This window comes from Hyperoodon ampullatus (genome assembly GCF_949752795.1).
Source record: "Hyperoodon ampullatus genome assembly, chromosome: 7".
In the NCBI taxonomy this organism is placed as follows: domain Eukaryota; kingdom Metazoa; phylum Chordata; class Mammalia; order Artiodactyla; family Ziphiidae; genus Hyperoodon; species Hyperoodon ampullatus.
The window spans coordinates 69,935,667-69,963,489 of record NC_136920.1 but is presented as its reverse complement, the minus strand read 5'-3'; positions in this window follow the sequence as shown (position 1 = coordinate 69,963,489).

Genomic DNA, 27,823 nt, shown 5'->3' with positions numbered 1-27,823 from the left:
ACTCAATACTCTGTAATGACCTATATGGGAACAGAATATAAACAAGAGTGCATATATGTATATGTATAGCTGATTCACTTTGCTGTACAGCAGAAACACAATATTGTAAATCAAATATACTCCAATAAAAATTAATTTAAAAAAAAGAAGCCTCTAATTCTGATCACCAATTCCAATGGGGGAGGGGGGGTTACACCACCAAGCAATTCTTCAACACCAGCTGGGTGTCCTACAATTCAACTAAATTCTGATATTGTCTACCTGGAGATAGCATCAGAGCCTACAGTTTAAGTGCTCAGTCTCACAGGATGGCACCCTTCCACATACAATTCAGACGCCAACCACAAGTCCAGGTTGTCACCTTTGCTTCTTATAGATCAGAGGTTCCCATGACCTCCTGGAGTTTGATTAATTGCTAGATTGGCTCACAGAACTCAGGGAAACATTTTACTTACTAGAGTTACCAGTTTATTATAAAAGTACAAACTCAGAAACAGCCAAAAGAAAGAGATGTATGGGGCAAGGTATGTGGGAAGGGGCATGGAGCTTCCATGCTCTCTCCAGTCATACCACTCTCCCTGCATCCCCACATGTTCACCAACACAGAAGCTCTCTGAACCCCATCTTTCTGGGGGGTTTTATGAAGCGCTTGTTACAGAGACATGATTGATTAAATCATTGGCCACTGGTGATTAAATTCAAATTTAGCCCCTCTCCCTGCCAGGAGGTCAGGGAGTGGGACTGCAAGTTCCAACCTCTAATCACTTGGCTGCCTCTACTGGCAACTAGCTTGCATCTTTGGGATCAGTCCAAAGTCACCGCATTAACATAAGAGACACCTTTGCCACTCTCATGGCTTAGGAAATTCCTAGGGTTTTACTAGATCTGTGCTGGAAATAGGACAAAGGCCAACTATATATTTCTCATTATAAATCACAGCATAATGCTGCTAAAATGCCTTTTTTTCAAAGTTTTCCTTTCCCCTGGGAAAATATTTACTGGAAAACTGTATTTAGGAAATTAGGTTAAAATACTGCTTTTGGGTCAATCCATGTGCAAGCAAGACACTTTTTTTTAAGTCTGGCTCTTCCTCTATCTTGGCAGGATTTGAAGATCTCTAATTAACTAAACTGTTCCAAATTGTACAGAGAGGGCTTCCCTGGTGGCGCAGTGGTTGCGAGTCCGCCTGCTGATGCAGGGGACGTGGGTTCGTGCCCCGGTCTGGGAAGATCCCACATGCCGCGGAGCGGCTGGGCCCGTGAGCCATGGCCGCTGAGCCTGCGCGTCCGGAGCCTGCGCTCCGCAACGGGAGAGGCCACAGCAGTGAGAAGCCCGCGTACCGCAAAAAACAAAAAAAACAAAAACAAATTGTACAGAGATTATAGTTTTTGAAGTAGAGAGCTGAAAGCTTTCTATCAAAGGACCTATTGTGAGAGAAAGTAGAAAGAAAATGAAGTGGTTGCTAGCCTGGTGTATATTAGGATATTATCAGAGAGAACGATGGCACTTGTCTTTGGAGAAGCTGACAAATCCAGGTAGCAGGGTACCCAAATGGGAATTTTACTTAATGATCTGGCAGTAATATTATGTGATGGTTAATCTCATGTGTCAACTTGACTGGGCAAAGGGATGCCCATTTCTGGGTGTGTCCTTAAAGACATTAAAGAATGGATTTTGTTACATCCACTTTCCTTTCCCTTTCTACTTGAAACAAAATGTCCCATATAAGACCAGAAACTTGAGAAGTATTTCAGTAAAACTTGTCATGCACATCAGAGGGATAATAAGTCCTTGGGTATAAACTGGTTCTATGACCCAGACAGCAATTTCTGATCCCAACACTTATCACATTTCCTGTTATACAGGCTTATAGAACTGTTTCTTTACATCAGAAAACTTAACCGTTTGTAATGCTATATGTGATTATTTGATTGATATAGTCATCCCCCCAGTAGACTATAAGTCCCGGGAAAGTGGGGACCATGACTGGTTTTGCTCACCATTACATCTCCAGCATCTAGTCTAGTAGGTGTTCAATAATTCTGTGATGAATGACTGAAGAAACATATGGTAAGTCCAGAGCCCAGACTTCTGGTTCCACTGGTGCTGCCTTGTGTGACCTTGGACAGAGAATTACATTTCCACTGAGTCTCAGGTACCACATTTGGAAGAGGGTCTTCAACAAGATGGTGACAAAGTGTTCATCCACTTTAGACTTCTAATCCCTTTAAATACAAGAAAAGAAACAAAAGATGTCAAGATTAGACAATGGACCAGTAGGGTGCTGGAAGAGAGACAGTGGCAGAGGGTGGTTGGCTGAGCATCCCCAGGAATGGCAGGAATGACTCCTGGGAGAAATGTGATCTGTCTGCAGCCTTTGGAAAATTGTGAAGGGAAAGAAGTTTCTCATTGAAAACCTCTTTTTTTCTTTCTGGATCCCTTTCTTAAGTCCCCACACCTACCACCTTCAACATGACCATGCCAACAACTCCAGCAAATCAGTGTCATCATGCCTCCCATTCTGTCCTGCCTCTAAGAAAATGCTGGAATTAAACACATTCACGTGTAAGTGCAGTTTTAGTAACCTTCTAACACTTTACTCTCCTGCCATCAGGGTTTGCATTTTCCAACTTAGTCTGTTTGGGGGAATAAATTAAATGATAAAGATTGAACTTCAGGCAAGGTGGGGACTTTTTTGTAGTGGTCAAAGGGAGACTTTCATAAGGCTACTCAAATCCCACGCAGAGGTCCCACGCTCCACCAGCTTCACCTCAGTACCTGGCTCCTAGGAGCATCAGGAAAATCCAAGTGCACAAACCCAGTTCCTACATACCACTTTGCCATTAAAATCATCATTTAGGTTCCCTACATCCCAGGCCTGGGACTCTGGTGAGGCATGTGAGACACTAACCTTGGAAGCAAAATAAGGGGGCACTGAAATACTTAGTAATCAAGATAATATTCTAATGTAACACTTTAAAATCAAAATTAATGCAAAACATCCATGATGAACAAGGTATCAAATTTTTAATGAGCCAACATCAGTATTGTTGATTTTTTTCTTTTGCCTCAGGCTCCAGTATGGCTCGGCTAGGCACTTCCTCGACTCTCACTCCCTTCCATTCTGATGAAGTGCAACTGTGAGTGCACATAATGAAATGTGCCAAGGAGGCACCTTGTGCTGATTGCATCATTGTGTGCTGGGGTGGGGGGTTGGGAGAGCACCCAGGGCTCAGGCCAGGGGACCACCCATCCAGGAGGGGCAGGGAGTCCTCAGAATGCGTCCTGGAGGGAGGTTCCCAAAGCCCAAGAAAGGAGCTCTCACTGGAGCACAACCACCCTGTTGAAACCATTACGTGTCTGCACACAGAAATGTCAGAGCCATGTACAGGGTTTTCACATTCTGCCCGGCATACTAAAGATGGGATCTCTGCCATGAAACAGTGAAATCCTCCATTTCCTGTTCTACAAAAACTTCCCTGTCCTGAAAAAATCCACAAACATAATATTGGTTGTTTTCTATCACTCTAGGAGCAAATGCAGGGAACGGGGACAAAGAAGGCTATTTCTCTTTGCTGAGCGCTGAGAGAACACGATAAATGATGAAAATGATGACAAGTAAGGATCTGTGCTCTGAGAGACTTTTAGTGAGTCATGAAGACCTCCCACACACACTGTCCCCAAGGGGCAGTGGAGGTGGCGATGAGGCATCTCATCAGTGCCGTTAGTGAGTCAGGCTGCTGTCAAGGCTACAGCTCTCCTCTGCTAACGTAGGCAGGGGGAGAATGCCAAAGGAGAAATGTTCCTTACCTTAAGTGAATGGGAGGATATTTTTGGAATGGAAAATAATCGTTTTTGAAAATAAATAATGGAAGGGGGCCACTCGAACCAAGTACCATACTGTGAAACAGTTGTGGCCAGCCAGACAACGCAAGTGGGATGATGTTGAGGAAGGCAGGCAGGGGTGACCTCAGACATCCAGTAGGTGATATCACTCCACTCCTGGTGCCTCAGCATCACTGTGCTCCACCTGCAATGCCAATATCCTACCTGGGCCATCTCCACTGACCTTTGGTTAGACATTGAGGGCTAAGTTTAGCAATGACCTCTCATACTATTTTTTCCATTTTCCTAGAAGACCAGAGAGTGAAAAGATAGGTAACGTCACTTAATCACATAAATACTGCACGATCATCAAAATTGTTAAGGCATCACAAACAAAAATGCCTCATACCATAAGAAGGAAAAATCTGACTCGTAAAAGAGGTAAAGTAATATGATTACTTTCTTTTTACATTGATGGGTCAATTCTCTAATGGAGATTCTAAAGATTATCCCGCTGAGCTAAAGACCACACTGCTGATAATCGCCCCACTTTTCTACTCTGAAATAAGCAGACCTCGTTCCTAAAAAGATACCCACAGAAAGCGCTGGCTGCCAGGGACGCAGGATGCCCCTGGCCCAGTGAGGGAGGCCGTGCTATCATGTCTTCCAGGCCCAGGTCTCAACACCCTGGAAAAGGCCTCCAGGCTCGGTACCCAGCCAGGCTGGGGTTTGCCTAGAGCCGCGCCCAGATCCAGAGGGCGGCACACCCTCCGGACAGCGGACTGTGAGCTGGAAAAAACCAGAAGTAACTAGGCCCAAGGGCCCTACGCTCAGCCAGCCAATGGCCATGGAAGTGGGACGGGACCTGGGGGTCTCCGGGGCAATGGGATACGGCAAGACTTCGCAGCTCCAGCCCCGGGCCATGGTGGGAACCTCGCGGAGCTGAGGCCTTCGCGGCAGCCCTCAGCAGCACTCTCTTCCTGCTACTCTTTGCGCTGGGGGTTCGCCACTATGGCATTAGGGGCTGCCATTTACTGGCGACATCTACTCGCTGGCCGTCTTGGCCGAGCTCCCCTATGTCTACATGAAAAAGTAGAGCCTGCTGTACCATGAGGTACAGCCTGACCTACCTCAGGCAGGGAGGGCCCGGGCCTTCCTCCTGGGTGGGCTGACGCTTGTGGGTGCGAGCTGTCGGGACCCCTCTCCGTGTGTCCGCAGCGTGGAGTGAGGCCCACTTCCGACGCCGGGGGTCGAGGTACTTGGGCGGCGCTGCCGGGCGGTTGGGGAAAAGCCGCGCCCCGCCGCGAGCCCCTACCACCTGACACCAGCTGGATCTCGGAAGGAATCTCGCGAGGAGCCGCTCCCGCGCCTGCGCAGTGGGGCGCGCAGACCGCCCCGGGAGTCGTAGGTCTTACCTTCAGCGCGCCCAGCCTCTTGAGCCTACGCATCCGCGCCGTGCGTAGGTTAGCTTCCACACACCACTTCTCTACAAAGCCAGGCGTCCGAATTCTAGGACCGAGTTAATGATTAATAGGAGGTTGTTGGATGTTTGCGTTTGGGAACTGCTGGTCTAGGTGTCTGCCGAGAGGCTGAGAGCGCGCAGGTGAAGGCCTCTGGGAAATGACCGTGAAAGAGAGAATGAACTAATGAGTGAAAATCAGTGCGGAGTCACAGTGCCGTCCTGTCTGCCCGGAGCCAGGAGCGTCCCCGCAGCAAACACGGAGACTGCGCCGGCTGTGGGGCAGCCTGCCTTGCAGTGCGGGCGCCCGGGGGCAGGTCGTCTGGTCCTCCCTGTTTTACAGAGGAGGAAACTGCGGCACAGACCAGCTGAGTGACTGGCAGGCAGCCACGCCACTGCGAACTAGCAGGGGAAAGGCCAAAATGCTATCTTGTGTTTGGAAGGGTGTCCTGACCTCGAGGAGGCAGAAGTTTCCAGAACACTGGCACTAACCAGCTCACTTGTTTCCTTTTGAATCCATTCTTTTATAGGAAACGACCAGCCAGGCTCTGCCAGGTGCTGGGGATAAAGTGGTGAAGAAGGCGGTCACAGCCCAATTTTAGGTAGTTACAGTCTAGCCAGAGAAAAAAATTAATCTAACGATCAACCACAAATTGTGTTTTGATGGAAAAGTACTGCAGGGCTGTCTGGCAATTGCGGTGTTTCAGGTTTGAGCTTACATCTGTATTTAAACCAGCTTTTACAAGAATTATTCTAGGTTTCTGCAGTTCCCTGATGGTATATGTCGCTAAAGGGAGGCTGGGCTTAGATAAAGCAAATTGTGTAATTCTTAGATATTATTTTCCACCCTCCAGTTCTTCAGGAATTGAGTGTATTTCCATGATTTCCACTGAATATATTTGATCTCTGGTGTACAAAGCATCATTAATATTTAGAGAAATCATAAGATGTGAAAGCGCAAGACGAGAGGTTGAGTCCTCTTTCGTCAGGTAAAACTTGACCTTTACTTGTCTGAATCTTAAGTTTTCGCGACATGCGTAATGGTAATAATAATAACGAAACACAGTTAAGTGCTACTCAAATGTTCTTCGAGTAAATGTTAGTTATTAATTACAGAACAACTTATTAGGCCTACAAAGTAGGAAGTGTTTTTAGACCAGTTATGTGAAAAGATGTCATGCAGAATAGGAAATTGTTTTTCATACGTAGATATTTGAACTGAAAGGAACTCTGTATTTACTATGAACGTTCTTTTGGGAGAAGGGTAATTTAGTCTCATAATAGATTGGAAATTATAAATGTGCTGGAAGACTGTCATCTTGGCATAGGTAGATCTGGTACAATGGATAAAAATTTGGCATGAGTAACCAGTTTTATTGCTGGTACAACTATGTGAGGTAACCATAGCACTTTGCAAAGAGGGCTCTTTACTATAAATCGAGTAGGGTTGCTATTAGGTGCAAGAGGGACAGAGGAAAAAGAGAAAGCAGCAAAAATGAGAAAGGATGTATGCATTGAAGACATTGTTGCCTAACTCTGCCTTAGGTTGTTTTCAAGTTAAGTCTAACGTGTTAATCCTTTAAGCTACTTGCTCTTTATCTTAGTTGTGAAACACCCCTACAGGTCTTCTGTTGTCTTAGGTATTTTCCAATTTTGACAAAGTCTCAAAGTTGGTATGAGTTGTCAAAATACTATACCTTTTTAGGAAATGGGAGGAGACTATTATCTCCTGTACTTCTGGAAGATTGTAGAAAGTTGTTTGAATGGCTTATTTATAAATAGAATCTTATTTTTCCACTATCTTATGTTATGATTTGGAGATGTGGGCTCACAAAAAGAAAAAAAAGGAAAGAAAACCGGAACTTTAAAAATGCTTATGAGAAACGACAGTCATTTCGGGTGACACTTACATTTATGAAGTCTGTGAATCCAGTTTTCCTTTACACTTCTTGAAAGGATGGCAACCAGTCCTCAAGTGTTATACATTCATTTTAAAGGCAATCTTGAATAGAAATGTACCACATTGAGGATTACCACTTCCTTGGAGATTCACTCTGAATGTGCAGTGGCTTTAATCTTTTAATTCTGGATCTTCCTACTCTGCTGTCTTCCCAGAATCCTCTCCCCCACCCCGCTTTGATCTTAACCTAAAAACTAACCTCTTACCATAGCTTACAAGGCCCTCTAAATCTTACCCAGTGGTTCCCACCCTTGTTTATAAAAACTGAGTTGTTGTTTTTTTGAGATACTGATGATCACACACCATTCCTAAAAGTTTAATATTATCCTCATATCTTTGCACTTTATCTTTTACTCTATGTCTCCGACCTTATCCCCTGTTTCCTAAACATGCTTTACAGCTGTTGTGGTAAATATTTAACAACTGGTTGTTCTCTGGGGGGGAAGAAAGTCCTGATTTGTAGCATTTAAAAAATTCCGCTGTGTAAATCCTCCCAACATGTTTACTTTCAGTCTACCAATGAGATATCACTGAACACAAAGTATTTGGGAAGAGATGCAAACAATGGCTTGCATGAGCTGGTATGAGCAGGCTCCATCATGCCACTGATACTATGACTGTGCCCCTGGTCTCTATGCCTGAAAGCCCTTTAATGTCCCCCCAGTGCCTTTCAATCTTCAGATCTCAAATTAAAATTTATTTCTTAAAATAGCTCTTTCCGTAGTTCCTGGCAAGGCTACATCTTTGTTACATATACCTGTGCTGCACTGTACACTTTGATTATTACTCATATTTTATGCTAATGGTTGGTTTCGAACTTCCCTATTCATCCTCCAATGAGAGTAGAGACTGTGTGTCTTCTATTCATCACTGTATCGCTGCCACTGTATTAGTTGTGGCCTGCCATGACACAATACCATAGACTGGGTAACTTAAGCAACAGACATGTATTTTCTTATAATTCTGTAGACTGGAAATTGGAGATCAGGGTGGTAGCATGACCAGGTTCTTGTGAGGTCTCTCATCCTGGCTTGCAGACAGCCACCTTCTCATTGTGTGCTCACATGGCACAGAGAGGGGTAAGGGTAATGCAGACAACTCTGGTGTCTCTATAAAAGGGTACTAATCCCAGTATGAGGGCCTACACTCATGACCTCATCTAAACCTAATTATTTCCCAAAGAACCCATCTACAGACACCATCACTTAGGGATTAGGGCTTCAACATTTACGTTTGAATGAGGCTGAATTATTTGATTACCCTTGGAAATCAACTGAGCTCAGCACCAGCTCACAAGATTACATACCTGCCTTACAGAAAGGCCCAGCATTCCTTGACATCTCCCCAGGTCTAGTGTATGTGACAGTACCTTCTGATTTCTCTAGGATTCTGTGGAGTTGCCTTTGCATTCCTGGGTCCAACTTTCAAGAGACCAAAGGACAAATAGCTTAGTGATCCTGTCGTACCTTGGCATCACCGTTTCTCCTTTTCAAATCCTCAGGTCTGGCTGTTGGGTGTTCTGGCATTTCCAGAATTCCAGTCACGAGTGCTTAAATAGGCAGCTCTTCAACAAAGGTGGTCTTCATTAGCTATGCTTGGGAAGGGATCTGGCTATGTCATAAGAGCTGTGTGGCATTCACCTGCCACCTTACAAGCTCATTTCCCATTCAGTTTTGAAGCTCCTACCATTCTTTACGGGACCTTCAGTAACTTACTGTATCCAGATAGATGAACTGATAGTTCTCATTTTCAGAGAAGAAATAATTGACTAGACCTGGCTCCAGTGACTTGTGAGCTTATTCAGGCTCTTGTTATTTCTTACTTTTGTGGTTGCTATGTTCTTCTGACAGAATGCTGTTCATTTTTAGAGATGTGATGTGATACCACATTCCAGGAAAGCTTTCTCCATCTGGATTAGATTAGAACATAGCCCCTATGCTACTCAGAGTGTACCATTTATTAAAATGGATTCCTTTTTTTTGCAATCGTATTATCACCTTTTAAAAAATTGAAGTATAGTTGACATACAATATCATATTAGTTTTAGGTATACAACATAGCAATTTGACATTTATATAGGAGGGATTACTAATTGAGTACCATGATAAGTCTAGTAACCATCTGTCACCATACAAAGTCATTACAATATTACTGACTATATTCCCTATGTTGTACATTATATCCCTGTGACTTATTTATTTTATAACTGGAAGTTGTACCTCTTAATCCCCTTCACCTCCCCATCTCTTCCCCTCTGGCAACCACCCATTTGTTTTCTTTATCTATGAGTGTTTTTGTTTTGTTTTGTTTGTTCATTTGTTTTTTAGATTCTATGTGTAAGTGAAATCATACAGTATTTGGCTTTCTCCATCTGACTTATTTCACTTAGCATAATGCCCTCTAGGTACATCCATGTTTTCACAAATGGCACGATTCCATTCTTTTTACGGCTGAGTTATATTCTATTGTCTATATATACCACATCTTTATTCATTCATCTATTGATGGCCACTTGGTTCTTTCCGTATCTTGGCTGCGGTAAATAATGAACATAGGGGTGCATATATCTTTTCAAATTAGTGTTTTTGTTTACTTCAGATAAATATCCATAAGTGGAACTGCTGGATTGTATTGTGGTTCTATTTTTAATTTTTTGAGGAACCACCATACGGTTTTCCTTAGTGACTGCATCAGTCTACATAGCTTCCACAGTACACAAGGGTTCGCTTTTCTCCACATCCTTGTTATTTGTTGTCTTTTTAATGATAGCCATTCTGACAATTGTGAGGTGATAAATCATTGTGGTTTTGATTTGCATTTCCCTGTTTATTAGTGATGTTGAACATCTTTTCATGTGTCTATTGTCCATCTGTATGTCTTCCATGGAAAAATGTTTGTTCAGATCCTCTGCCCATTTATTAATCAGATTTTTTTTAATACTGAGCTGAGTTTTTTATGTATTTTAGACATTAACCCATCATCAGATATATATCATTTGCAACTATCTTCTCCCATTCAGTAGTTTGCCTTTTTGTTTTGTTGATGGTTTCCTTTGCTGTGCAAAGGTTTTTAGTTTAATGTAGTACCATGTGTTTATTTTTGCTTCTGTTTCCCTTGCCTGAGGAAATGGATCCATAAAAACATCACTAAGAGTGATGTCATGGAGCTTACTGCCTATGATTTCTTTTAGAAGTCTTATGGTTTCAGATCTTACATTTAAGTCTTTAATACATTTTATTTTGTATATGGTGAAAGAAAATAGTCCAGTTTCATTCTTTTGCATGTGGCTGTCCAGTTGTTCCCACACCATTTATTGAAGAGATTGTCTTTTCCCCCACTGTATATTGGCTCCTTTGTTGTAAATTAATTGATCACACAAGCATGGGATTATTTCTGGGCTCTCTATTCTGTTCCATTGATTTATGTGTATGTTTTTGTGCCAGTACCATACAGTTTTGATTACTATAGCTTTGTAGTATAGTTTGAAATCAGGGCACGTGATACCTCCATCTTTGTTTTTCTTTCTTAAGATTGTTTTGGCCAAAATGGGTTCTAATTGCCATTTTTCTTCATATCACAAACACTTATTGAGCACCTACTATACTTTATTCTATGTTAAATGTTACAGGGGAGAGCAAAATGGATGCAGTTCCTGTGTGAATGGAACTTTTAGCTAAGGCATTAGATAGTAATCAGATATTCACACTAATAAATTCATAAACTAAAACGAAATGGTGAACTAAGGAAAGGTATGTACACTCTTTGAAATCAGATAAGAAAGAAATACAACCTAGACTCAGGGCGGTTGTCTGGAAAGACTTCTCTAAGGAAGCAACACTTAGCTGATATCTAAGAAGTGAGTAAGAATTGACTGCGAACAGAGAAGATACAGGAACTTTAGAACAAGGAAATAGCATGTGGAAAGACACTGTGGTAGAAAGAACATGCAGATTCTGACAAACTGAAAGAGTTATATATATATAAAGTTATATATATATAAAGTGTAACTGGAGTTCAGAATGGGAGACAGAGCATGGTGAGAAATGAGACCGTAACAGTAGTCAGGTGCCACTTCATACATAGCTTTGTGGTCTACATTAAAGGTTTTGTATAGAACTTGGCCACTGTTGGCTACATTTAAGTAGGCAAGAAACTACTTTTACAATTTTCCTAGATCTACGCATGAGCCAAGCTCTCCAGGAAGTTCCTAGAGTTTCCCTCTTTATGGAAACAATTAATCTCATCATTGTCCTGGCACGCCTGAGTAGGAAAGATGAGGCCCAGATTTATAGTACTTGGCTCAGGGCCCTACAAGAGACAAAGGCAAGACATTTGTTAGCTCTGTCAACCACTTATGTGCAGCAACTGTTACAGGAATTTTCAGACGCTTTTCCAAAACTGGATCCAATCCCAAAACTGGGTTAAGTTGTCATAGTTTGGATGGTTATTAGTTATCTATTGCTGTGTAGCAAATTATCTCAAAACTTAGCTCTGAAGAACAATATATCACACAGTTTCTGAGAGTAGGCTATCTGGGAGAGGCTCAGCTGGGTGGTTCTGGCTTGGGGTCGGTCTCTCTTGAGGTTGCTGTCTAGCTCTTAGCTATGCTTACAGTCATATCCAGGCTCAAAGGGAGCTAGAGAATCCACTTCTAAACTCACTCATTTGGTTGTTGACAGGCCTCCATTCTTCATGGCTATTGGTCAGAGACCTACATTCCTTGACACACAGACTCCTCCATCGCCTGCTGGAACAGCCTCATTTCATGGCATCTGGTTTCCCACAGAAGTGATTCAGGAGGGAGAGAAATGTGAGCAGGTAAGTGAAATAGTGCCCCCAAAGGAAGCAGGACTTGTATCTAGAATATATTAAGATCTTTACAACTACATAGTAAGAAGATAAGGTGTCCAATTAAAAATGGGAAAAATAGTGGAACAGGAACTTTACAAAAGAATATATAAACAAATGGCCAAGATACTCAATTATCACTATTAATTAGGGAGATCAAAATCAAAATCTTTAATAAGGCACTGTTACAGTATCATAAGAATGGCTAAAATTATAAAGGCTGAAAATAGCAATCATTGTCAAGGTTGTGTCGAGCAAGTTAAATGAACTGAAGTTTATGCTGGGAGTGTAAAATGACAAAGCCATTTGTAAACTGGCATAGTCAGGTTAGGTGTACAGACATTTACCATACAAGTTCTAGCTATTTATCCAAAAGAAATGGTTTCAGCTCTTCATAGAAACACTTGTACATGAGTGTTCATAAGTGTGTCATGCATAATAACTAAAGCTAGAAACAATACATGTGTCTGTCCAACAATACATCTTTGGTATACATTGGAATGCTACCTAATTCTTGCTCCCCAATCCTTTGGAATTAATACCTGATTAATCCCCCATATAGTTATATACTGATATATGCAACAATAAAAAACAGTCTCCCAAACATGATGCTGAGGGAAAGAAGCTAGATAAAAGAGAGTATGTATTACATATCTATTGAAAAATGAATCCACAGTGATAGAAATCACATCAGTGATTGTGTGAGACAGTGATTTGGATGATATTGATTTCAAAGTGGCATAAAGAACACGCTGGGATGATGTAAATATCCTATACATTTTTATGGTATTGCTACGTGGTTTATATGGCATATTCTTGGTAAAATTCATTGAAATAACATAGTTTAAATTATATAATTTTATATTTATACCTTATTAAAGTTATTTATAAAGATAAGAAAAAGTTAAAACTGTGTAAACTGAAAAGTTTTAGAATGCAAGGGGTAGTTCACAGAAAAAACAATAGTATTTGGAAACTTTATTGCCCTCTCTTAGTCTTTGCAAGACCAACCACAAGGCAAAGATAATATATATGAATAATATCATGAATCATGTTAATTTCATATCCATAGATTTGGATAGAGATATAAATATTTTTACCTCAGGGAAATACTTCTTCTATTATTTAACAAATATTTTTTGGAAAGAATCACATAATAAGTCTCATAGAAAAATCTCAATAATTTTCCCAAATGAAAAAATTATGGAGATCACTTTATGTAACCTCAGTGCAAAAAACCTGGAACTGGATAACTGACATAATTTTTAAAGCTATTTTAAAGATAGAAATGCTCTTCCTAACTTTTGAGACAAAGTGGAAATCAAGACAAAAATTATAGACTATTTAAAAAATGAGATCTTTATATCACATGTCACATGGTTAAGATGAACTTAGAGATCAATATCAGAGTCTTATATAGTTTCATAATTTATTTATTAACTCAACAAATATTTATTGAAGGGCTAGTGTGTTCTAAAAATTTTTCTATGCTTTAGGGACATAGATAAAAAAACATGTAACTTCATAGAGTTACATGCTAGTGGAAGTGCATAGACCAAAAAACCACTATAAATATATACTGTTTAAGATAGTGATAAGTTCTTTGGAAAAAATAAAGCTGAGTAAGGTGGATAGAGAGTGATCAGAGAAGGGATGCCTTTTTGCATATAGTGGTAAGGAAAGCCATCTCTGAGAAGGTGATGTTTCAGCAGAGTTCTGAAAGAAGGGAAGGAATCAATCATGCAGACATTGAGGGAATAGCATGCTAGGCAGAGAAAATAGTAAGTGCAAAGACCCTGAGGAAGCTGGGAGTGGAGCAAGCAATGGATTCATTGACAGGAAAGGAGATTAGAGAAATTATATGAGCTCAGATCATGTAGTACCTTCTAGGCTACCATTAGGACTTTGGCTTACTCTGAGGAGGTGGGGAGCCTGTGGAAGGATTTGAACAGAGGATAGACACGGTATGAGTTATATGTTTAAAAGATCACTCTAGAATTATCTACATAGCAAAAAGGGTAGAAACAGGGAGATCAATTGGGAGGTTGTTGTAATAGTTCAGGTAAAACATGATGGAGACTTGGTCACTACCTGCTAGGCATTTTAGTAAGTGCATTGCAGATATTCTATGATCATAAACATGATCAGGATCTAATCAGTTAGGTGGAGGGAAATAGTTAACTAATCTTAGTTAACTATTAGTTAACTAACTAATAGTTAACTAATTAGTTAACAACTAACCAAGAAAAAGAAAAGGTAAGCAATTTAATTCAATAATTCAACACAGAAATCTAGAAAGAGACCAGCTAAACAAAGTTTTTAGCAATCACGTAGGATAAGGGAATTAAGTGGGCCAGGAAGATATTAATGAATTAGAAACCGGAAGGACAGTGGAAATGAAAAATAAATATTAAAGCCAGTGCTTTGAAAAGTTCAGTAAAATAGAAATTGTTGTTAATTTGAATAAGGAAAAGGGAAAATACAGATATACTACATCCAGAATGAAAAATATATATATAACCTCAAATATGAAGATTTTAAATTATAATGAAAAAGTACAATTTGCTAATGCATGCAAAAAATTTAAAATTAAACTGTTTTCAAAAATATATATAAATCAAAAATAAGTAGAATAAAATAAAACAATAGTAATGTTGAATAACCAGGACAGAAATTGAAAACCTTACTAAGAACTATGTTATAAAAAGAACTCGGTGAGAAAGTTTCACGGGTGAGTTACATCAAGCTTAAGGCACAGAAAGTTTTCATGATCTAAAACATAGAAGTTCCAAAGTTTGCCAGCTCATTTAATAACACTGGCATAGCCCCAATTCTAAACAGAACAAAGGGAGTACAAAATCCTAAATAAATCACAAGCAAATTGAATTTAGAACTGTATTTTAGTACATATCCTCTGACAAAGCAGAGTTTATGAAGTAGCAGTATAGTGATTTAAGAGTGCAGACTCTGGAGTCAGATAGCCTAGGAAATGGTTTGCATCTTGAGATGGATCTGATAGCTGTATGGCTTTAATCAACTTATTTAGTCTCTCCATACCTCAGTTCCCTTATGTATAAAATAGACCTAGTTGTTGTAAAGATTAAAAGAGTTAATATCTGCAATGCACTTACTAAACATGTAGTAACCACTCAAAAAATATTATCTGTTAACATTAGTTTTTATTTTTAGAAGTGTGTTAGTCATATTAATAAGTCAAAGAAAAAACCATAATTTTTTTAGATAACAAAAGATATTTGATAAAACTTAATATCAATTTATGATTTTAAAAAATCTTTGAATATCCAGTAAGAAGAGAGTTTATTCATATATATATATATATGTATATATATATATATATACACATTCAATATATTCCTGTGTATGGAAGAAGTACTACTTCATATAATAAGAACACAAATAAGAAATAAGATTTACTATTATTTATGGATGATAAAACTGTCTACCTGGAAAGCCCAAGCAAATCAAAATCCAATAGGATTTTTGAAAAATTGGTAACTATCCTAACTTCCCTTTGGAAAAATAAATGTGTGAGCATTGCCAAGAGCATGTTGAAAAAGAGAAATATACGGGCACCTTTGCCCTACTAGTTGTTAAACTGTCTTACTGGTGTATAAACATATCAATAGAGGAGGAAAAAGGCCAGAAGATGATCAGCAAAGATAAGAATGGTGTTTCAAATCAACGTGGGACAACTTGGTTTTTTTAATAAATGGTATTGGAATGAGTAGACATAATCTGATCAGTAATAAAATATATAACCTCTTTTTGGGTGTAACCACTGTATTGTTTCTGAAATACATCATATTGTCAGGGGATGTTTGCAGAGTCAGTGTGGGACCTAACGTTGGGGAAGTGATACCAGAAGCCATGGCTTATTGGGAAGGGTGCATTAATTCTCTAAAAACAGTTCTTGATTTATATGTATTTCTCCTTTAGTTCTATCAGTTGTTTTACCAGAGAGTTGAGCACAAACACAAAAGAGACTTGACTCCATTCATTCAATAAATATTTATTGAGTACTGCCTTGTGCCAGGCATGCTGTTCTGTGTGTAGGGGATTCAACAGATTAACAAAATAGCTATATTCCTATCCATGTGGAACTTACACTGTTCACAGCATAGGGTGTGAACAATAAGCCAAAAAAGTAAACAAATATATACGATATAGTATATAATGAGGGATAAAGAGGAAAAAAAAATAAAACAAAGAAGAAGAGGATTGGGGTGTGTTGGCGGCCTGAGGTACAATTTCAGAAAGGATTTTCCGGGTAGGCCACATTTGAATAAAGATCTGGAGGTGGTGGGGCCGCTGAGTAAGAGCATTCTGCAGAGAGGTACAAGCAGGTGCAAACACTTGAGGATGCTGGTGTTGGTGGATACAGAATGAGAGGTAGAAAGAAGACCAGTGGGAGGGAGAAGTAGAATGTGAGACCAGGCGGTAGTGGGACTGGTGATGAAAGAAAGGGAAGGGAAAGTCAGGCCCTGTAAGCCATTGCAATGATCCAGGTGTTTGTTTACTCCTTGAGATGGCTTGTCAATGGGATATTTTGTACCTCCCTGAGACATGGTCAGATCTACGTTTATGGCTGAGTGTAATCCTCACATTCACTTGCAGTCATTCTCTCACACACAAAAATTGAGTAATGCCTCCAAACGTGTGCCCACTCCCAAACCACAGGCATTCACAAAAGGACACGGGCACAGGGGCATTGACGTGTCATTCGCCCTCAATTGTGCCAGAAGCGCGCACACATGCGTGTGTGTGCGCGCGTGCACATCAGGATGAAAATAAACTGCATTCATGAAACCTGCACTGACTCAAGAATAAGCACGGTAACAGCCAATTACCCAGCACCTCCACCCTCCTACACCCTGTCCAACAGATTTCTGGATCTCTCTGTCAGAGCTACTGCTCGAAGCCCTCCTGGAAGATCCGAGGTCCTGGCTTACTGTACACAGCGGGTAGAGTGCAAAAAAAGAAGCTTCTCACTGTCCCCAGAATCACTGTGTCTGAACGCACAGTGCATGATCCACAGCAGCCTGAGAACTTCCAGCGCGGCAAGCACTGCAGCGGCATCAGCGGCCAGTGGAAGAAAACAGAGCAGGTAGGTGTTTCTCCCAGGTGGAACCGAAATTAGCCTTGGGTGTGCCATGAGTGACCCAGGCCTCAGGGTCTGGAAGCCTCAATATTTCCTTTGACACACTTGTCTTGTGCCACATTTCTTACCTTTGTAGGAGTGTGGTCTCCGGGCTCAGGACACCTAATTTCCAAGATGTCCTTGTTCAGTTTTTCTCCTTCTTAATCCTAGGTGCGGCAGTGCTGCAAGGGAATAAAATCTCAGAGCTGGGGAACTGGATGCCTGAAACTCCCTCTCCTCAGGGCGGACTGACAGGCCAGTGGGGGACCCCAGGAATGAAAGAACTGGTTGGTAGCACTCAGGTGCGCTTGGGCACAGAGCCAAGAAAGGCAAGATGTGCAAGGGAAGGGCTCAGAATGGTGGATTGCAGGCCCAGTGCATCCTGGAGTCTAGAAGGAGAAATCCGAGGGCTGAGAACCAGACCGGGGTTTGGGGGCTCAGCAGTTAGGGTCCTGAGCTCTGGCCTAGGCTTTCCCTGAAGAGTTGCAAGACCAAGTTGGCGAACGCGGCAAAGCAGATACTGTGTGGCATGTAAATTGGGCTCTGCCACTTTAGACTTGCAGATGAGTCTTTAAAACTCAGGTGACAAATAACTTTTGCCTAAATGACTTCCAAGACCTGAGGTTTCTGACATATCAATCTTTTGAAATCATTTGTAAGTATGTATGTCCGTGGATTGCCTTTTCCTATTGAGAGAACCACAGCTTTGACCAGTGCAGTGGTGACTGCAGAATGTTTAAGAAAGGACAACTTTAGAAGCCAAATTTGTAACCATGTCACTTTGTGGGCTCAGAACTCTACCTCTGAATGCCATGTGGGCCTTCAGCCTTCAAAGCCTACATTGGTTCCTCACTTTGAAATCTTTGCAGGCTACAAACAAAGGGCTGGTGGTGTGAGGCAGGAATCATCAGGGTCTGTACCTAGAGGGTGCTAACTTAGCCTCCAGCACTTTCAAACTTTACTTTAAAAGTCAGTCCCTCCAGATAGGGAGGGACCGAGATTAATTTATCCCTCAATTACTCTGAATTTCTAAGAAGTCCCTGGGACTGGGACAAGTTTAGAAAACAAAAAACAAAAAAAACCTTTTCTTTGGCACTTAGCACCATGTGTTGCACATCAGGTGGCACTCACCCAGTGTTTGTTGAATGAATGGAAATTAATTTCCTCTGGCAGATTTACCAGCCAACCTCACTGCTATTATATGGCTCTAATCCCGACCTGTGGAGAATTCGGACCTAGTTAGGCAGAGCAACATTTGCTTGGATTCTGAAATTGTGAGTGCAAATAAACACTTTCTAAAGTCTAGGGCCTCCTAGTGTGAGATGCAAAACCATTCTCCTCTGAGCCCATCCCTGATTTACCAAGTGAACTAAAAAAGTTTAGACCTTAGCATGTGCAGTTTGCTTATATTGCATCCAGCCCTCACTGAAACTTCTTAGAACTGAAGCACTAAACAGAGCATGATCTAGTGAAAGTCACCAAGGAAAGTACTGATTTTAAAATAGTTACTTGATTATTTGGCACTTGGTTGGACAATCTTATTTCATAACTATTAAACCTGGGAATCAGCATGAGGTAAAAATAATCTAGTTTGGAAAAAAAATTTTTTTACAACATTCTGATAAACTCTAACTGCTATGATATTTCCATTCTTTTAAATTAGATTCCTGTGCTTTTTTATTTAAAATTTTTTAGAAAGATGATTTCTCAGGCTATGCCAGAGACCCATATCTGGTTGAAAATTCTTTTTTCAAGTTTTTTCCAGTTTTATTGAGATATAATTAACATACGAGATTGTATAAGCATAAGGTATACAGCATAATGTTTTGACACACATACATCTTGAAATGTTTATCACAATAAATTTAGTGAACATCTATCATCTCATACAGGTGGCTGAGAAATCTTCTGTGAATTTACATGTAGTTAAAAAGGTTATACCTAAATGTTTACTCCTTTAATTATATACATTTTGTGTATGAAGTAGACTCAACAACAACCATAAAACCACAATAGTGACAATCTCAGGAGCAGTAGCAACACAAATTCATTCTCCTCAGCCTGGAGGAAGTTCAGAGCAGTCCAATTCACTGGAGAATTTCAAATGAAAATTCATTGCACTGGGTTCTGCATGTAAGGAACTTAGAAATCACTACTTTGTTCTAACAACAAGTAAAAAGCTGAAGAGACTGGAAAAACAACTCTTCTGGAATCCTTAAGAAACGTGAATACAAAGCAAACCTTTGCCCCCAAGACTGAGGAGACAGGCAGTGAGTGATAGCTTACTGGAGCAGAGATCACAAGGGGAAACCTCAGTGGGAAAAAGTGTTGGAGCCAGTGCTATGGTAGGAAACCCTGAACTGTAACTGAAGAACTGCTGGAGAAACAGCCTGGACAACTCTGAGAGTTAAAAACTCCGGGGGCACCCAGTCATAAGGGGTCCCCTACAGTTGTGTGAATTTTAAGTCCCAGTGCTCAACAGGTTCTCACAGTACATAGGAGAGAAATATACCCTGGTGGGATTTGCCTCTACAAGCTGCACTTGGTTCTCACAATAGGTAACAGAGAAAAATCCCCTTGTGCATCCAGAGAGGGAGGGGAAAAGAACCATTTGGAAATACACCAAATGACCATGTTCCTAAGAAGGCCTGCCCTCAGGAGACACCACTTAACCAGAGCCTAACCTGAAGGCATATTATCCTGTCCAACCGACCAGGGGAAGGGAAATCCCCAACTACAGGCAGCTCTAGCCTTGCAACTGCCATTAAGGAGTCTAGGACCAGGGACCAGTGGATTTTTAGCTTAGACAAAGAATCAGAAAGGCATTCATGGCAGCAGGAACAAAGAGGATGCCACATCCGTGGGGGCTTCCTGGCTTCTCGTTCTTGAATATGAGAGGGCCTAGCTGACATTCCTACAGAGCTGAGTTGACTTGCCCTTGGGGTGCTCCTCCCAACCACACAGGGACCTTCTTTGCAGCAGGTACCAGGAGAGTTTCCTTCCCAAATCCAGAGGCCATTTCTAGGGTGACTTCAGCTGCCAGGGAAAATGCTGAGTGTGGTAAACCAGGGCCAGGCTGGTCACTCTGAGGGGTGGACAGGCTCAGCAGGTAACACCAAGGAACTACTCTGGGTGGGTTCCTCTGAGATGACTAAAATTCTCCCTTGGTTCAGAGCCATCCAGAATGGCTCTCCTCTCCCTGAGTAAGAACAGTGTTCCATGGAGAAGAGGGATAGAAACAGGAATCTTCTCACTGTACGAGAAGTTCCTTACACAGACAGCTCCTTTATGGGCTCTGTTGGCAAACCATACCGTGCACATGAGGGGACTTCTTCTGTAGCTGAAGTCTCCTGGGGTTGGGAAGAGTATGACTTTGGGGTCTTTTACAACTGGATTTGAGTCCTGCCTTTGCCACTCACTTATGTCCTTAAGCAGATAATAATCTCTCTGAGCCACAGTTCCTCAACATGCATAACATATATTATGTTAAACACCAGACACATTGCTTGGCACGAAGGAGGTACTTAAGAGTGGTGGCTATTATTTTATAACGAAAGCTTATCTGACTATATCAGCTCAGTATGATAAGTGAAATCAATGCACACTCCTCTGCCTTCTTAAGAGGAAGGCAATCTGTAAGTGTTTAATTCTCAGAATAAAACCAATTACCAGAGCCACAACAGAATGAATTTGCCTTCCCCAAACCTCTCAGATACATACCTGTCCATGTTGCAGGCTCATTGCTCATCAGGATTAATGACAATTTATATTAAATACCTGGCACATTGCCTGGCATGGAAAAGGCACTCAAGAGTGGATATTATAACAAAAGTTTACCCCTACCCCTCAAGTGCCAAATCATATCAATTTGTTTGGAAAACTAGTAAAATGCAGTGCATACTACTCTACTTTCTTAGATTAAACTGAATACAATTTAAATCCTTTCTTGAAGGTCACTGACACTATCATAAAATTATTACTTAATACACTGGCGTGAGACAGTGCTGCTCTCAGGGTTATGAGATGTGTAGGGCCAATAGCCCCAAACTAGACAATATCATGCTGTCAGTTCTTTTTGATGTCTAATATCTATATAATTTTTGGTTATTCTCTTTCATTTCTTCCCAACAAGTTGTCAACTATCCCTTCTTGCTGATGTCATTGTGACTGTATTTAGCAACAGTCTACCCACTTGCATTTCCATTTGGTGTGCAGTAAAGCTAACAAGAAAGCAAAACCAACAAAAACAAAACTTAGTATACTGGTATAGGAACAAAGAACCTATAGATATTATGTCAGACCCTGTAAAACTGGTCAAGCAATATAAAAAGGGTCTCTGTGGAATTCTGCTCAGTTAATCTGTACTCAAGAGAGCAGAAATAAAGCTTGTCAGAATTATATGTAAACACAGAGCAAACAAATCCTGAGTAAGCATTTAGGAGTGCTTTTCATCCTGTATAGGTCTTTTCACTTTGTATAACTGTAACTCTATACCCATTACACTATAACTCTCCATTCCTGGCAACCACCATTCTACTTTCTGTCCCTATGACTATGAGTACTTTAAGTACCTCATATAAGGAAAATCATTTGCCTTGTTTTATTGACTTATTTTGCCTAACATGAGGTCCTCAAGGTTCATCCCTCTTGTAGCATATGTCAGAATTTCTTTCCTTTTTAAGGCTGAATAATATTCCACTGTTATGTATATACATTTTGCTTGTCCATTCATCAATTGATGGATACTTGTGTAGCTTCCATGTTTTAGCTATTGTGAATAATACTGCTATATACATGAGTGTACAAGTATCTCTTTGAGATCTTGTTTTCAGTCCTTTCGGTATATACCCAGAAGTAGAAATGCTGGATCATATAGTAATTCTATTTTTAATTTTTCTGAGGAGCTGTTCTACTGTTTTCCACAGTAGCTGTACCTTTTTACATAAAGGCTATACATGTACAGCAGCTGTACATTCACTTACATTTACCCTGTGCACTAAAAGTGTACAAGAACTCCAATTTCTCCATTCTTACCAACATTTGTTATATTCTGGGTTTTTGAATAGTAGCCATCCTAATAGGTGTTAGGTGGTATCTCCTTGAACTTTTTTTTTTTTTGCAGTACACGGGCCTCTCACTGTTGTGGCCTCTCCCGTTGTGGAGCACAGGCTCTGGACGCACAGGCTCAGTGGCCATGGCTGACGGGCCCAGCCGCTCCGCGGCATGTGGGATCTTCCCGGACCGGGGCACGAACCCGTGTCTCCTGCATCGGCAGGCGGACTCTCAACCACTGCGCCACCAGGGAAGCCCATCCCCATGACTTTTTAATTTCATATATGAAAGTTTGTACCATTGAACCCCTTTACCCACTTTGCCCATTCTCCAACCCCCACCTCTGGCAACCATGCATATGTTCTCTGTATCGGTGAGCTATCTGAATTCTTTCACTTAATACAATGCCCTCAAGGGGTTCATCCATGTGGTTACAAATGGCAAGATTTCATTTCTTTTTATGGCTAATATTTCATTATATGTATATATATATATAAATGTATATAATATATATATAGTGTGTGTGTATATAAAACACATTACACATTTTCCTTATCCATTCATCTATCAGTAGAAACAGGTTTATTCCATATCTTGCCTATTGTAAATAATGCTGCAATGAACAAAGTGTTGCACATATTTTTTCAAGTTAGTGCTTTTGTTTTCTTTGGATAAATACCCAGAAGTGGAATTGCTGGATCATATGGTAGTTCTATTTTCAATTGTTTGAGGAGCCTCCATACTGTTTTCCATAGTGGTTGCACCAATTTAAATTCCCATCAATAGTGCCAAAGGGTTCCCTTTTCTAACAGATATGAGTGATATCTCATTGTGGTTCTCATTTGTATTTCCCTGGTTAGAGATATTGAGCACCTTTTCATGTATTTGTTGGCCATCTGTATGTCTCTTTGGAAGAATGTCTATTCAGTTCTTATACCCATTTTTTAATCGAATTGTTCTTTTTATTTATTTATTTTTTGCTATTAGGTTATATGAGTCTTTATGTATTTTGGAAAGTAACCCCTTATAAAATATATGATTTGAAAATATATTCTTCCATTCAGTAGGTTGCCTTTTCATTTTGTATTTGGTTTCCTTTGCTGTGCAGAAGCTTTTCAGTTTAATAGAGTCATATTTGTTTATTTTTGCTTTTGTTTCCCTTACCTGATGAGACATATCTAGAAAGATATTGCTAAGACTGATGTCAAAGAGTTTACTGCGTATGCTTTCCTCTAGGAGATTTATGGTTTCAGGTGGGCATTCTCATCTTATTCCAGATATTAGAGGAAAAGCTTTCAGTTTTTTGTCATTGACTATGGTGTTGCTCTTGGTTTTTATATATATCATTTATTGTATTTAAATAGTTTCCTTCTACCCCCAGTTTGTTGAGAGTTTTTATCAAAAAAGTGTGTTGAATTTGGCCATATACATTTTCTGTATCAGTGGAGGGAATTATGTGTGGTTTTTTTCCCTTCATTTTGTTATTGTGGTTTAACCAGTTGATCAGTTTTCATATTTTGAATCATCCTTGCATTACAGGAATTAATCCCATTTGGTCATGTTGTATAATCTTTTTAATATGCTGCTGAATTCAACTTACTAGTATTTTGTTGAGGGTTTCTACATCCATGTTCATAAGGGATATTGGGCTGTAGGGATTCTTTTCCTTGCAGAATCTTTCTCTGGCTTTGGTATCAGGGTAATATTGGCCTCATAGAATAGGTTAGGATATGGTCCTTTCTCTTCAGTTTTTTGGAAAATTTTGAGAAATATTGGTACTAGTTTTCTTTAAATGTTTGGTAGTATTCACCGGTGAAGCCATCAGATCCAGGGGTTTTCTTTCTTGGAAAATGTTTGATTGCTGTTTCAATTTCCTTATTAATTGTAGGCATATTTGGATTTTCTATTCCTTCATGATTTAGACTTGATAGGTTTTGTTTCTAGGAATTTGTCCATTTCTTTTAGGTTATCCAATTTGTCAGTGTACAATTTTTCATAACTCTCTTATTATCCTTTTTATTTCTAAAGAATTGGTAGTAATGTCCCTGCTATCGTTTCTTTTTTTTTTTTTTAAGAATCAATGATTTTACTGAGGGAGATAAGTTACTCAAATGTTAATGGGCTGTAGGCAAAGGGAAGAAACACATTAAAAGTCTCAGGTGTGCTGGTAGAGTTGAGAGAGTACTAACAGCTCTGCCCAACCAACATTCTGGATCCAGGGCTTCTATACTTCTCTAAGGCTCTATTTCTCATGTGTCACTTTCCATTCAAAGGATTCTGGAGACCAAATGCAACGGGATTCCTTCAGCTACCAACCAAGAGTCTTTGGGTCTTCTCTCAGCCAAGGCATCCAGTGAAAATACGATCTATTTTTCAGAGTCCTCTGGAGGATTAAAAAATCTCTTTCACATAGTGTTGCCATGCTCCTTGCTCTTGTTCCTCTTTTCCATGTACTCATTCTTCAAGCATTTTCTCATCTCCTGATCAAGATCATTGCAATGACCAAAAAGTTTCAGAATGCTGTGCCTACTGGCGGCCACACCCAAAGAGCAGAAGCAGTATTCCCCAGCGAAGACTCTGCACCCAAAAGCCGGCAGCCTGGGCGCCAGAGCTGGGACAGCTCTGGGTGGCCCTGCTATCATTTCTGATTCAATAATTTGAGTCTTGTCTTTTTTACTTAGTCCGTTTAGCTAAAAAATTGTCACTTTTGTTGATGATTCTGAAGAACTAGTTTTGGATTCATTGATATTCTCTGCTGTTTTTCTAACCTCCATTTTATTTATATCTGTTCTAATCTTTATTCTTTCCTTCCTTCTGATAGTTTTGGGTTTAGTGTGTTCTTTTTCTGTTTCTTAAGTTATTAAGTTAGGTTGATGATTTGAGATCTTTCTTGATTTTTTTTTTTTTTTTTTTTTTTTTGCGGTACGCGGGCCTCTCACTGTTGTGGCCTCTCCCGTTGCAGAGCACAGGCTCCGGACGTGCAGGCTCAGCGGCCATGGCTCACGGGCCCAGCTGCTCTGCGGCATGTGGGATCTTCCCGGACCGGGGCACAAACCCGTGTCCCCTGCATCGGCAGGTGGACTCTCAACCACTGCACCACCAGGGAAGCCCCTTTCTTGATTTTTAATGTAAGCATTTAAGGCTATAAATTTCCCCCTTAACACTGCTTTCACAGCATCCCATAAGTTTTGGTATTTTGAATTTTCATTTTCATTCATCTGTAAGCATTTTCTAATTTCTTTTATGATATTTCTTTGATCCATTGCTTGTTGCAAAGTGTGGTTTCATTTACACAAGTTTGTGATTTATTTTTTTCTGTTACAGATTTCTAACTTTGTCCTATTGTGATTGGGGAAGATACCTTTTATAATATCTATCTTTTTAATCAATTGAGACTTAATTGGTGGCCTAACTTATGGTCTGCCCTGGAAAATGTTCATGTGTACTTGAGAAGAATGTGTATGCTGTTATTCTGGGTAGAGTGTTCTATAGATGTCTGTTAGATCTAGTTGGTTTATTGTGTTAAGTACTCTATTTCCTTATTTATCTTCTGTCTGGTTGTTCTATCAATTATTGGATGGGAATTTAAAGTTTTCAACTACTACTGTAGGACTGTCTATTTCTACCATCAGTTCTATCAGCTTTACTTCATATATTAGACTGATCTGTTATTACATGTGAAAACGTTTATAATTATTATATCTTCTTTCTGTATTGAGCCTTTTATTAATATAGGATGTCTTTCTTTTTCTCTTGTAACTTTTTTTGATTTAAAGTCTATTTTGTCTGCTATTAGTATAGCCACCCTTGCTCTCTTTTGGTTACTATTTGCATGGAATATCTTTTTTTATCCTTTTACTTTTAACGTACTTGTGTCTTTGGATCTAAAGGGCGTCTTTTGTAGATAGCCTGTGAGTTAACCATGTGTTTTTATCCATTCTGCTAATCTTTGTCTTCTGATTGGAGTATATAATGCATTTATATTTAAAGTAATTGCTGATAAGGAGAGACTTACTTCTGTCATTTTGCTATTTGCTTTCTAGATGCTTATAGCTTCTCTCTCCCTCATATCCTGCATTACCTTCTTCTTTTGTGTTTACTTGATTTTTGGAAATATATGTGTAAATACCTTTCTCATTTCCTTTTTTAAAAATTTTTATTTATTTATTTTTATTTGCTTATTTTTGGCTGCATTGGGTCTTCTTTGCTGTGCGTGGGCTTTCTCTAGTTGTGGCGAGTGGGGGCTGCTCTTTGTTGCAGTGAGCAGGCTTCTCATTGCAGTAGCTTCTCTTGTTGCGGAGCATGGGCTCTATGTACACTGGCTTCAGTAATTGTGGCACACAGGCTTCAGTAGTTGTGGCTTGTGGGCTCTAGAGCGCAGGCTCAGTAGTTGTGGAACATGGGCTTAGTTGCTCTGTGACATGTGGGATCTTCCCAGACCAGGGCTCGAACCCGTGTCCTCTGCATTGGCAGGAGGATTCTTAACCACTGCACCACGAGTGAAGCCCCCCTCATTTCCTTTTTGTAATTCTATAACTATTTTCTTTGTGGTTGCCATGGGGATACATTTAATATCCTATACTTAAATACTCTAATTTGAATCTACACCAGCTAAACTTCAATAACATATAAAAACTCAGCTCCTTTACTTCTCTATCCCTACCCCTTTCAGTTGTTGATGTCACAAAATTGCATTCTTTACATTTTGTGCCCCAAAACATGACCTAATAATAATTTTAAATGCATTAGTATTAAATTATGTAGAAAGCAAAATGTGGAGGTACAAACCAAAGTTACAGTAATACTAGCCTTTATAGTTTTTTAATGTTTTTTAATTGCTATCTCAAAATATATAGGAAGCTAAAAGTGCAGTCACAAACCATTGTTACAATGATACTCACTTTTATAATTGCTTTATTGAAATCTTATTTCTCCACACACTTTCTAGTTACTGTCTAGTGTCCTTTCATTTCACCTTGCTGGACACCCTTTAGCCTTTCTTGTAAGGCAGGACTGGTGGTAACAAACTCCCTCAGTTTTGTTTATCCCTCATTTTCAAACAAAAGTTTTGCTAGACATAGGATTTCTGGTTGACAGTGTTTATCTTCTAGCACTTTTTATGTATTGGCCCACTGCCTTCTGGCCTACAGTTTCTAATGAGAAATCTTCTGACTGTTATTGAAGAGTCCCTGTATGCAATGATTTGCTTCTCTCTTGTTACTTTCTAGATTCTCTCCTGGCTTTTGGCATTTTAAAGTCTGATTATAATGTGTCTTGGTGTAGGTCTCTGAGTTCATCTTACTTGGAACTTGTTGAGTTTCTTGGCTGTTTATATTTATGTCTTCCATCAAATGTGATGGTTTTCAGCTTTATTTTTTCAAATATTCTTTCTGCTTTTTTCTCCCTTTCTTCTTCTGGGACATCCACAGTATGTATGTTGGTCCCTTTAGTGGTTTCCAGCATGTTTTTTAGACTCTGTTTAGTCTCCTTTACTCTTTTTTCTTTCTGCTCCTTAATCTCA